This window comes from Zalophus californianus, chromosome 2 (genome assembly GCF_009762305.2).
Source record: "Zalophus californianus isolate mZalCal1 chromosome 2, mZalCal1.pri.v2, whole genome shotgun sequence".
Classification (NCBI taxonomy): Eukaryota; Metazoa; Chordata; class Mammalia; order Carnivora; family Otariidae; genus Zalophus; species Zalophus californianus.
This window is the reverse complement of record NC_045596.1, coordinates 149,022,578-149,036,725: the sequence shown is the minus strand read 5'-3', so window position 1 is coordinate 149,036,725 and position 14,148 is coordinate 149,022,578. Positions and strand designations below refer to the sequence as shown.

Genomic DNA, 14,148 nt, shown 5'->3' with positions numbered 1-14,148 from the left:
TCTTCTTTTCTCTTGTTGCTTTTATTATTTTTTTTTCTTTTTTGCTACTTTTTGCCATTTTCATTACTATGTGTCTTGGTGAAGATCTTCTTGGGTTGATTTTATTAGGGGATCTCTCTGATATTCTGAAACTGGATAGCTGTTTCCTTCCCCAGATTATGGAAGTTTTCTGCTATTGTTTCCTCAAATAAGTTTTCTACCCCCTTTTTTCTCTCTTCTTCTTTTGGGATCCCTGTAATGCAAATGTTTTTATGCTTAATAGAGTCACTGAGTTCCTTAAGCCTATTTTCATTTTGCATAATTCTTTTTTCTTTCACTTACTCAGCTTGATTAATTTCTATTACTCTGTTATCTATGCCATTAGTTCATTCCTCTAGTCTATTATTAATTCCATCAAGTGTATTTTTAATTTCAATTATTGTGTTCTTCATCTATGATTAGTTCTTTTTTACCTCTGTGTTAAGGGTCTCACTGATGTCATCCACTCTTTTTGTAAATCCATTGCGCATCTTTATAATCATTCCTTTAATTCTCTATCAGGCATATTATCTGTTTCTCCTAGGTCTCTTGCTGTGATTTTGTCCTGTTTTCTCATTTGGGACATATTCCTCTGTCTCCTCATTTTGCCTAACTCCCTGTCTGTTTCTCTGTGTTAGAAAATTCAGCTATGTCTGTTGCTCTTGAAATTAGTGGGTGGGTGCACACTTTTAATAAGATGTCCCTGGCCCTCTTCCCAAAGGATGTACAGCTGTTGCCACCAAACCCAGGTTTGTCTGGGCCACACCACAAAAAGCACATGTGTGGGGGTGTGGTACCACAAGCTGTGCATGCAGGTCCTCTTGCACTGGGGATGTACAATAACTGGGGAGACCAGGCCAGCCAGGGCCACTCTATGAACTGTGGGCAAGCAAGTCATGGTTGCCATTTTAACAATGTACATACATCCTTTAACAGGAGGTCAGGAGATACAGTGTTGGCAAGGTTTACATGGGTCTTCTGGGGGAAGGAACCTGAAGTGCCAGAATTAAGGCAGGCCTGCCAGAGGGGGGTGGGGTGTAGTGTAAGCAAGTTAGGTAGGCAGTTCCCTATGGACAGCTGCATGTTCATACTGGGAGATGGGGGACATAAATGGCATCTGCCACCTTCTTTTTCCTGGAGAAGTCCCTGAACAAACTCTGAGATTAGTAACTAACTCTCCCTTTTGTGTACCTTAGGCATTTTTCAAACTGCTGCTTCTAAGCTGTATCTCCTTGGTTTGTTTCTTGTGCTGTCTCTTTAAGGGTGGGGACTCAGCTTTCTATCACCCTTTAGGATCTCTTAGAGTCAAGCCCACTGATTTTTAAAGTTTCAGGCTTTAAGTCCCAGTTGCTATAAGAACTCATGATATTTAGCCCCTTTGATTTTCAAAGCCAAGTGCTATGGGTATTTGTCTTCCTTGTGCAGGCTCCTTGGTGTAATAGTTTGTTTCTTAACCTTCTTCATGCCCACAGCTCCCTCCCTCCAGTGGCCAGACCCAGGAGGTTTAGATCCCCACCACATCACTGCCCTTCCCGCCCTCCTCAGTGTGGCCCCTTTTCTACATTTGGTTGTGGAGTTTGTTCTGTCCGTCTTTGGGTCACTTTCTGGGTTATTTACACTGATGTGAGTATTATCCAGCTGCATTCATTGGGACACAATGAACCCTGGGTCCTCCTACTCTTCCATATTCCCCTTAACCCCTATTTGACTATTATTTTCATTGGGGAATACATGGAAACACCTGAAGTGGCCATCAATGGTAAATAAGTAAAGTAAATTTGGAGCTTGGGAAGATGGCATAGCAAGAAGATCCTGAGCTCACCTCCTGTCATGGACACATTTAGTCTGCAAATACATATGTGCAACTCACTGTGAAAGTTACCTGAAGACTAGCAGAACAGCTCTTCCACAGCCAAGGATATAAAGAAAAAGTCACATTGAGAAGGATAGAAGGGGCAGAGACATAGTTGGAAATCAAACTCTCAGCATGGCAACCCACAAGTGAGAGGGATATCATAGGCATGGAGGTACTTCCTCAGAAGGGAGTTGACTGAGCCCCACATTGATCACACTCCAACCTGGGGATCTACAGTGGGAAGACCATCCCCCATAAAGTCTGACTTTGAAAAATCACTGGGCTTAGCTCAGAGAGCTTGAAGGTTATAGGAATCTGAAACTTCATTCTTAATAGGCCAACATAGTATACCACTCCATTCCAAGACCCAGCATAGGGTTAGCAGTTTGAAAAGCACCTGAATTATAGGTGAAGGTAATTTATTGACTATTTAGGGCCTTGCCAGAGGAGCAGAAATTTGCAGAAATTTCCCCAGGAACAGAAGTTCTGTTTGGCGCCATTTTTCTTGTTCTCCTTCAGCCTACCTGGTCCAATGACTGTGGGAGCCAGTTCTGACACTCTCCATGTACCTTCCTAGGACCACTTGCCCTGCCTTGGCATTCCCCAGTAGGCCTGGCCCATCTTACCCACTCACCTCACTGTGCACCCCTCCAAAATGGATTCCACCCCACCACACCTGCTGGGAAGTCTTGCTCAAGACTAGCATTCTCCCAAAGGGACTACTGCCCTACAACACATTGTGTAGCCCTGGCTAGGACAAGCACCCTTCCAAAGCAACTCCTGTCCTCAGGAGGAAGACCAACCTGCTCAACAGCACACCCACTACAATTGTACTCAGGCCCCTCCACTAGCTGTGCTGGGGGCTAGACTCACCTACAGGCATGCCTGCAATAGCAGCAGCAGGCCTTTCAATCAGTCGCTCCAAAAGTCAGCCCTGCACACGAACGTGCATGCCACAGTCCCAGCCCGATCACAACAGAAGGGCATGCATAGCTCACTAAAGAGACATTCCTGGACTGTCAGGGTCTCTTGCCTGGAGGTATTATATTATTGGGCCTCACAGGATGCTGTCTACACAAGGCCACTACTTTTAAAATCAAGAGACAAAGATGACCTATGTAATACATGGAAACAAACAGAGTCTGAGAAAAAGAGGAGACAGAGGAATAAGTTCCAAATAAATGAACATAACAAAATCTCAGAAAAAGAACTAAATATAATGGAGATAAGCAATCTACCTGAAAAAGAGTTCAAACTAATGGTCAAAAGATGCTCACCAAATTTGAAATAATAGTGGATTAACCTGGAAGAATTTCAACAAAGAGATAGAAAATATAAAAAGAACCAAACAGAGCTGAAGAATACAATAACTAAAATAAAAACTACACTAGAGGGAATCAACATATAGAAGAATGGATTAGCAATCTAAAATATGGGATAGTGGAAATTATCCAAGCTGAAGAGGAAAAAGAAAAATAAATAAATAATGAGGATTGTTTGTTTAAGAGACCTCTGGGACAACATCAAGCACACTAACATTTGCATTATATGTGTTCCAGAAGGACAAGAGAGAAAGGGGCAGAATAATTATATGAAGAAACAATGGTTGAAAACTTCCATAACTTGAGTAAGGAAACATATATCCAGGGCAAGGATTCACAAAGAGCCCCCCAAAAGATGAACAAAAGGAAACCAACACCAAGACAAACAATAATTAAAATGGAAAAAATTAAAGATAAAGAGATAATCTTAAAAGCAACAAGAGGAAAACAAGCAATTATATACAAGGGAAACCTCATAAGGCCAGCAGCTGATTTTTCACCAGAAATTTTGCAAGTCAAAAAGAAGTGGCATGATATATTCAAAGTGCTAAGAGGAAGAAAACTACAACCAAGAATACTCTACCCAATAGGATTATTATTCAGAATTGAAGGGGAGACAAAGAATTTACCAGGCAAACAAAAGTTAAGGGAGTTTATCAACACTAAACCAGCCTTTAAGAAATGTTAAAGGGACTTATTTAAGTGGAAAGAAAAAGTCATAACTAGAAGAAAATTATGAAAGAAAAAAATTCACTGGTAAAAGCAAATACATGGTAAAGGTTGTAGATGAATCGCTTATAAAGATAGTCTGAAGATTAAAAGGCAAAAATATTAAAATCAATTATATCTACAAAAATTAGTTAAGGATATCAAAATAAAAAGATGTAAAATATCATGTCATATTCATACATTGTGGAGAAGAGGAGTAAAAATGTGGTGGTTTTAGGATGTGTTCAAACTTAAGTGACCATCAACTTAAAATAGGCTACTATATACATAAGATGTTATATATGAATCTCAGTCAATTGAATTTTTTGGTTCCCCCATACAAAAGTTGACACTACAGTGTAGTCTATTAAGTGTGCAATAGCATTATGTATAAAAACCAATACGTCAATAACTTATTTAAAAAACACTTTATTGCTAAAAAATCCTAACCATCATCTGAGCTTTCAGTGAGTCATAATCTTTTGCTGGTGGAGGGTCTTGCCTTGACACTATGGCTGCTGACTGTTGAGGGTGCTGGTTGTTGAAGGTTGGGTGGCTGTGGCAACTTCTTAAAACAAGACAACAATAAAGTTTGTCACATTTATTAACTCTTCCTTTCACAGATAATTTCTTTATAACATGTAATGTTGTTTAATAGCATTTTACCCACAATAGAACGTCTTTCAAAATTGGAGTAAATTTTCTCTAACGATGCCAGTACTTTGTCAACTATATTTATGTAATATTCTAAATTATCTGTTGTCATTTCAATAATTTTCACATAATCTTAACCAGGAGTACATTCTATTTCAAGAAACCGCTTTCTTTGCTCATCCATAAGAAGCAACTTCTCATCTGTTAAAGTATTATCATGAGATTGCAGCAATTCAGTCACAACCTCACAGTGCATTTATAATTTTAGTTTTCTTTCCATTTCTACCACATCTGTAATTACTTCCTCCAGTGAAGTCTTTAACCCCTCAAAGTCATCAACAAGGGTTGATTAACTTCCTCCACACTCCTGTTAATGTTGATATTTTGACCTTTTCTCATCATTATGAATGTTCTTAATGGTAATCAGATGTGAATCCTTTCCAGAAGATTTTCAATTTACTTTGCCTGGATCTATCACACGAATCACTATCTATGGTAGTTAGAAGTATATTAAATTTATTTCTTAAATAATAAGACTTAAAAGTAAAAATTACTCTTTGATTTATGGGCTGCAGCATGGATGTTGTGTTAGCTGACATGAAAACATTACTCTCCTTGTACATCCTCATCAGAGCTCTTGGATGACTGAATGCATTGTCAATGAGCAGTCTTATTTGGAAAGAATCTTCTTTACTGAGTAATAAGTCTCAACAGTGGGCTTAAAATATTCAGTAAACTGTGTTGTAAAGAGAAGTGCAACCCTCCAGGCTTTGTTATTCCCTTTAGAAAGCACAGGCAAAGTAGATTTAGCATAATTCTTAAGAAGCGTATGGTTTTCAGAATGACAAATGAACCTTGGCTTCAACTTAGCTGCATTGTCCCCTAACAAGAAAGTCAGCCTGTCCTTTGCAGTTTTGAAGCCAGGCATTGACTTCTGTCTGTGAAAGTCCTAGATGGCATCTTTTTCCGATAGAAGACTGTTTAATACACGTTAAAAATCTATTGTTCAATGCAACCACCTTCATTTACTATCTTAGGAATATCTTCTGGATAACTTGCAGCTTCTACATCAGCACTTGCTGCTTCACCTTGTGCTTTTATTTATGGAGAAGACTTCTTTCCTTAAACTTCATGAAGCAACCTCTGCTAGCTTCAGACTTGTTCTGCAGCTTCCTCACCTTTCTCAGCCTTCAAAGAATTGAAGAGAGTCTGGGCTTTGCTCTGGATTAGGCTTTGTCTTAAGGGAATATTGCATCTAGTTTCATCTTTTATCCAGACCACTAAAACTGTCTCCACATCAGCAATAAGACTCTTCCACTTTCTTATTTGTGTTCATTGGAATAGCACTTTTTATTTCCTTCAAGAAATTTTCTTTGCATTCACAACTTGGCTAACTGGTCAAGAAGCCTATCTTTCAGCATATCTTGGTTTTTGACATGCCTTCCTAACTAAGCTTAATTATTTTTAGGTTTTGATTTACTGAGAAGTGTGTGACTCTTTCTCTCACTTGAACACTTACAGGCCATTGTAAGGTTTTAACTGACCTAATTTCAATATTGCTGTGTCTCAGGGAATAGAGATGCCTGAGGGAAATGAGAGAGATGGTGGAATAGCTGGTCAATGGAACAGTTGGAAGACATATAACATTTATTAAGTAACTGTCTTACATAGGTGCAGATCATGGCAATCCAAAACAATAACAATAGTAAAATCAATGATCATTAATCAGTGATCACTATAATTAGTATAATAATAATGAAAAAGTTTGAAATATTGCAAGAATTACCATGATGTGATATAGAAAAACAAAGTGAGCAAATGCTGTTGAAAAAATGATGTCAATAGATTTGCTTAACAGAAGGTTGCCACAAACCTTTAATTTGTTAAAAAAAAGTAATATCTGTGAAGAAGAAGAAAAAAAAAGCATAATAAAAAAGATGTGCCTGTATTATATTCAAATTACAGGAACTTAAAGACAAATAGAAAATCTTGAAAGAAGCTGGTGGACAGGGACACATTACAGAGGAATTAGGTTAAGAAGGACACCCAGTTTCTCTCCTAAAATAGTGCAAACAAAAAGATAATGAAGTCAAATATTTAATACATTGAAAGAAAAAACATAAACACTGCCAACCTAGAACTCTACACAAAGCAGAATTATCCTTCAAAAGTGAAAGAGAAATATCTTTTTACCAAAGAAGATACACAGATGGCACATAAAAAGATGCTTTGTATCATATGTCATCAGAGAAATGCAAATTAAAACAATAATGAGATACCACTGCACATCTATTAGAATGGCCCAAATCCAAACCACTAATAATATCAAATGCTGGTGAGGATGTGGAACAATAGGAACTCTCACTCAGTGTTGATAAAAATGCAAACTGATACAGCCACTTTGGAAGATATTTTGGCAGTTTCTTATAAAACTAAACATACATTCACCAATCAAGCAATTATGCTCATTGGTATTTACCCTAAATATTTGAAAATTCATGTATGCAAAATCCAGCATGTAGATATTTATAGCAGCTTCATTCATAATTGCCAAAACTCAGAAGCAATCAAGATGTCCTTCAGTAGGTGAATGGATAAATAAACTGGTGAATTCAGACAAAGGAATATTATTCAGTGCTAAAAGGAAATGAGCTATTGAGCCATGGAAAAAACAGAAGCACCTTCAAGGTATATTACAAAGAAGCCAATCTGAAAAGTCTAATACTTTGTAATTCCAACTATATGGCATTTTGGAAAAGAAAAAACCATAGACATAGTAAAAAATTTAGTGGTTGCCAGGTATTGTGGGGCAAGAAGAGATGAGCTGGCAGAGCACAGAGGAATTTAAGCCCAGTGAAATTATTATGTATGATACCATCATAATAAATACATGTCATTATATATCTTTCAAAACTCATATAATGTATAACTCCAAGGGTGGATCCTAATGTCAATTATAGACTTTGCATGATAATGTTGTGTCAATGTAGCTTCATCAGTTATAACAAATGTACCACTCTGTTGGGGGATGTTAATAATGGGGGAGGCTATGCATGTGTAGAGGCAGGGGTATACGGGATATCTCTATAGCTCCCTCTTAATTTTGTTGTGAACCCAAGATTTCTCTTTAAAAAAGCCTATAAAATTTTAAATATCATTTACAAAGCACCAAAAAAAGTATTTGGGCATAAATCTAACAAAATACGTGCAGGAATTATTTACAGAAGTCTACAACAAGTTGATGACATAAATCAGAGAAGATATAAATACACGGAAATATATTTCACATTCACATATCAAAAAGACCCACTATTATTAAACTTTCAGTTTTTAAAAAAATATGATCTATAGATTTAGTGCAATCCTCATCAAAATCACAGCAGGGTTTTTAGAAGAAAGCTACAAACTAAATTTAATATACAGAAAACAAGAGACCAAAAACAGCCAACACAATCCAGAAAAGGAAAAACAAAGGTGCAGAACTCATATTAGCTGATTTTAAGAGTTACTATTTTAATTAAGACAGAGATTTTGGCAAAAAAAAAAAAAGACTTATTGAACAATAGAACATAATATAAAATTTAGAAATAGACATACACAAATATTGTCAACTAAGTTTGGCAAAATCACAAAGACAACTTGATGAAGTAAAATGATGCTGGATCAATTGGACATCCATATGCAATAATAATAATAATGATAATAATAGTAATAATAATAATCCAGACAGAGACTTTACACCTTATACCAAATCTCAGAATGAGTCATACACCTATATGTAAAATGCAAAACTGAAAAACTTCTAGGAGAAAATCTGTGATTTTCATGGGTTTGGTGATAAATATTTAGATGCAACACAAAAAAACACAATCCATGAGAGAAAAATTGATAAGTAAAACTATTTAAATTAAAAACTTATATTCTAAGGAAGACAATGTTAACAGAAGTTTCAAGACTGAGGGGGAAAAGAACCACTTGTATATCATATACCTGATAAAAGATAAATTGAATATATACAAAGACCTCTTGCAACTCAACAATAAGAAAGCAAACAGCTGAATTAAAACTGGGCTAAAGATCCGAGAAGACACCACACCAAAGAAGAAATACACATTGCAAATAAGAATGGAAAAAATGCACACATTACTTTTATTGGGAATATGCACATTAAATATACTTTATATAAAATTTTACCATATGACCATCAATCATGCTTCTAGATATTTAGCAAACTGAAAACATATGTCCATACAAAATGCAAGGGCGTGTTTATCATAGTTTTGCTCATAATTGCCAAAACCTAGAAGTAACAAAGCTGTCTTTCAATAGGTGCCTGGTTAAGCAAACTATGGTACATATATACAATGCAATCCTTCTCAGTGATGAAAGTAATAAACTATAACTGCAACATGGATGAAACTTAAATTCATAATACTGAGAATTAGAAGTCTCAAAAGGTAACACATCGTATGGTAGTCCAGTCTAGTTTATGGTATTTTGGTAAGTCAAAACCATACAGATGGAAAACAGCAGTGGCTTAAATACCCCATGGCTTGGGTTGGGTGGGAGAAATGAAAACATGAAGAATAAGGGATTTTTTTTTTTAACACAGTGAAACTATTCTGTATGATATTATAATGGAGGATACATGATACTTGAATGTATCTAACACTCATGGAACTTTAATGCACAAAGAGTAAAACTTAAGCAACTTTCAAAAATCAATACTGAGTTATGGGATTCTGCAATGGAATATAGAAGTACCAAAACAATTTAATTGTGTTGCAAATATGACATAATTTCACTGAAGTGAGAAGGAAAAAAATGATGATAAACTAAATAACTTTTTAAAAAAGTGAACAAACTATAAGACAAACTCTGTGTGGTAAATTTGTTTCTCATGAGGATAAATGCTATTAATTCTAAAATTCATCCATATTTTTACATTTTACATAATTCTTTCTCATTCCTGTATATTAATTATCCCAGCATTTGAACATAGCACAAGTTATTTCTCCAGGTGACTGTTGATGGACTTTTGGTGTTTCTAGTTTTTTAACTATCATAATTAGTATTTCTGTGAACATTTTATTACATGTCATTTGGTAAAAATATGGAGACATTTTCACTGGGCCTATAACTTGGATTGGAATTGCTCAATCAGAGTGTGTGCAATCAAGCTTAGTAAATACTTCAAAAGCAGTTTTCTAAGTGGAGGCATGTTTACATATCTAATGTCAATATATGAGAGTTCCAATTAATCCATATCCTTACTAAACAGTTTATGGTTCCAAAATTTTTATTTTAGTCCTATTGGCGTATGTAATATGGTATCAATTTTAATCAGTTTTAATTTCCATCTCCTTAACTTAAAAGTTAAGCACCTTTTCATGTTGATTGGCCATCAAGAAGTGTCTGAGTTATTTGCCCAATATTCTATTAGGTCATCTTTTACCTCATTGTTTCAAAATAGTTCTATATATTATGAATACATACCCTTTACTATACATGTTTTGCAAATATATTCTCCAAATATACTAATGGCTCATATTTTCATTGTTTTAATGAAAGTTTTGATAAAGAGGACCTCTTAACTTCAAAGTCTCATTAAGTTTTTCTTTTACATTTACAGATTTTCTTTTTGTTTGAATAATCTTTGCCATTACCAAGATTATAAGGTTGACCTTTTTTTTTTCCCAATAGTTTAATTTACCTCTGGCATTTAATATGAAGTTCATCTGGGATATAGAGTGTGAACAGAGAAAAAGGTGCATCATTTCCATATGGATATCCAATTGACCCAGAACAAGTTATTGAAAAGACTATTTGGTTTCTCCATTCTCTTTCATTGGCCATTGCCACACTCTCTTAATTTCTATAGTTTTATCATAGTTCAGGACATCTGGTAGCATAATCCCCTGTTTTCTTCTTCTTCAAATTGCCATAGGAGTGAAAGTTTGGATTGGTTGTATCAGAAGCTCAGTGTACCCTCTCACCAGCACACCAACCACTTATCTAGTGAAAGTTTTTTTTTTCTTTTTTTAATTATCTGGAATTTACCTCAGGAAATAAAATAATTGGAGGAAATTTACCCATAAAACATACTAAATCTTTGGAAGAACAGCAATAATCTGTGGCCTTTGAGCTACAATCTCCTACAATTCCCTCTCAGGTTTTGTTATGTAAATTCTATTCTGAACATGTGTGGCCAAGATGATGGTGCTTACTTCAATTCTCAACTCCAAATCTGGAACTCTGGTTTCATTCAAACAGGTGCAAGCTACTTTTGAAGTGTTGTGGAAGCTCTACTCTGGGTGGTCATGGCCCAGCCCAACCACCCAGCTCCCTTTCATAGGCTGTGGGTTCTGCTCCCAGTAAGCAGACCTAGGATAGAGACGATGTGATTTTCCTATCCCAGATTGACCATGCCAAGATTTCATGCCAGGACTAGCAAGTCAAGAAGACCAGGGTTTACCAGTCCCTCTTGTAGAGTGGAAAATTCATTTCACAAGTAGGCCATTATCCCAAACATCTGAACATCAAGGCATAAATGTACTACCCAGGGGAAATTTGACCATGAGAATAGCTATTCTTGAGGAGACTGACTTTATTTAGAACAAAAATGTTCATGACTATAGGCATTGTCAAAAACAATGGAGGTTTTGGTAGCAAGAAATTAAGAGGGAGTTAGTTCAATGAACTGAGTAGCTATAAGCAAAATGACAGACCAGCCAGAACTTTAACAGAAAGAACCAGAGAAAGAGACAGCAAACAAGGCTCATCTTGAGATTACACTCATCCTTAGGAGACTAGAAGATTGTGCATTTATGCAAGGCTGCACCTATTCAGTAGCAATCAGAGTATGACTTGTGGTAGATCTGAAACCTTTCCCAAGCCATATATGTTTCCATGGACAAGTATGGCAATGGCTTCATCAAGAAAAGAACTTTAGTGGTACTAGTCCCTAGATGAATACAGGACAAAATCACAAATTCCCTGAACTGTGAAAGCAGTTCTCAAATCACACACACACACACATCCAACAGTAGAGTGAAAATCTGAATCAAAGGTCTTGGGTACAAATTATGTTTTATTATTATTATTATTATTATTATTATTAATTCCAGCATAATTAACATACAGTGTTTTATTAGTTTCAGGTATACAGTATAGTGATTCAACAATTTTATACATTACTTAGTGCTCATTACAATAAGTATACTCTTAATCCCCTTCACTTATTTCACCCATCCCCCTCCCTCCCACCTCCCCTCTGGCAACCACCAGTTTGTTCTCTATATTTAGGAGTCTGTTTTTTTTAGTTTGTATTTTTTTTCCTTTGTTCATTTTTTTGTTTCTTAAATTCCACATATGAATGAAATCATAGAAGACATATAGATAGCCAACAAACACATGAAAAACACATGTTCAACATTTCTAATCAGGGAAATGCAGATCAAAACCAAAATGAGATATCACCTCACACCTGTCAGAATAGCTAACTCAAAAACACAACACAACATGTGTTGGTGGGGATGTGGAGAAAAAGGAACCCTTGTGCACTGACGGTAGAAATTCAGACTGGTGCAACCACTGTGAAAACAGTATGGAGACGCCTCAAAAAAATAAAAAAGAAAATTACCATATTATCAAGTAATTCCACTACTGGGTATTTGCTCAAAGAAAATAAAAACACTAATTCAAAAAGATATATGCAGCCCTGTTTATTGCAACATTATTTACAACAGCTAAGATGTAGAAGCAACCTAAGTGTCCATCAACAGACGAATGGATAAAGAAGATGTGGTATATATATACAATGGAATATTACTCAGCAATAAAAAAAGAATGGCATTTTGTCATTTGCAACAACATGGATGGATCTAGAGAGTTTTAATGCTAAGTGAAAAAAGTCAGCCAGAGAAAGGCACAAACTATTTTAACTAAATGGCTCATGCTGACTTAGATGTCAGAATTAGCAGACAAAGAATTCAAAACAATTATTATAAATCTGTTCCAAGAACTAAAAGAAACTACTTTTATGAATAGATAAAAATGTAATAAGAACTCATCAAACAGAGAATATCGATAAAAGATAAGCATTATCAAAAAGAGCCACATGTAAATTCCAGAGTTAAAAAAGCAACAAACCCAGTGAAAAAACCCTAAAAGAATGCAACAGTAGATTTTAGTTGGCATAAAAAATTCAGTGAATTTGAATATATATCAATAGAGAGTATACAATATGAACAAAAAAAATTCATCAAAAATGAAGAAAAAGAAATAATGCAACTAAAAAATGCAGGACGCCATTAAATGACCCAATATACCCATGATGAGAGCTTCAGAGGAGAAAAAGAAAGTGGGAAAAAACAGATATTAAAAGTAATAATGATTGAAAACTCTCCAAATTTTATGAAAACATTAGTCTACACATATAAGAAATTCTGTGAACTTCATGTGAGATCAACACAAAATATCCATCTGCAGAAGCATCATACTAAAAATTATGAAAGTCAAAGATAATAGAGAAAATCTTGAAAGCAACAAGAAAAAAATGATTTATCAAATACAAGGAAAGCACAAGTTTGACAGCTGGCTTGTCACCAGAAAAAAATAAAATTCAGAAGGCAATGGAATTTATTGAGCATGCTGACAGAAAATAAAAATCAAATAAAAATCCTACATCCAGCAAGGATACCCCCTCAAAATCCAAGGATAAACAATGATGTCTTAGATTTAAAAACAACAAACAAAACAAAATAAAACAAAATGGAGAGAACTTGTTTTCAGGAGACCTGCCTTAGAAGAAATACCAAAGGAAATTGGTATTTCTTCTGAAAGGAAGTGACACCAGACAGTAATTCATTTCCATGTGAAAAAAACAAAGAATACCACTAAAGGTAAATATTTAGATAATGATAAGAGATGGTGTAACTACATATTTTTTCTCCTTTTTTTAATTTAAAAATCATTTGCATAAAACATTAATTATAAAGTTGTACTGTTGGACCTATAACATAGAAATGTAATATATTTGACAATAACAACACAAAAAAGGAGGGTAGGACTGAACCTGTATTAGAATAAGGATAGACATTATTTCAAACACACAGAAAAAAAATGAAGAAATCCAGAAATGGAAATAATATTTATCAATCACTTCTGACATGTGCACTAACATTTTTATGGCCACTAAATTAAAACTTAAAGTGTGGGAAGACTTACCGGGTTTATTTTCTGAACTCATAAATTTGTTCTCTTCTTTCTTACAGTAAATCTGAACTTGTTTGCTTTTCTTCCTCTCGTATTTTGTTCACTTTCTAAAAAGGAAAATAAACATAAGAATAAAATAATCAACCAAAATGGGAGCATGGAAGTCTGCCTTTTTTTTCGGGGGTGGGAGGGGGGAAGACAGCTGTCGGCCCTACCTCCATTACCTTCCTTGTCAGTTTAAAGCGTCACTTGACATTGCAGTGGCATTGATATTTATTGTTTTAGATCCTCCTCATGTTATAAATCTGAGGCAAACAATCACTTTTTCAAAAAAGACAAATGGACCTACATAATATGGATGTAGATATATTTTGA

General features: G+C 35.3%; 1 long non-coding RNA gene across 1 annotated transcript in view; it reads right to left on the bottom strand.

The window, feature by feature from the left end:
- LOC113925223 overlaps nt 1-13,884 on the bottom strand; it is a 51,665-nt gene extending 37,781 nt beyond the window's left edge. Inside the window, exon 1 of the long non-coding RNA XR_003520949.1 lies at nt 13,786-13,884. This is a non-coding gene — a long non-coding RNA (uncharacterized LOC113925223). The remainder of the gene's footprint in view (nt 1-13,785) is intronic.
- Nucleotides 13,885-14,148: the final 264 nt, after the last annotated feature.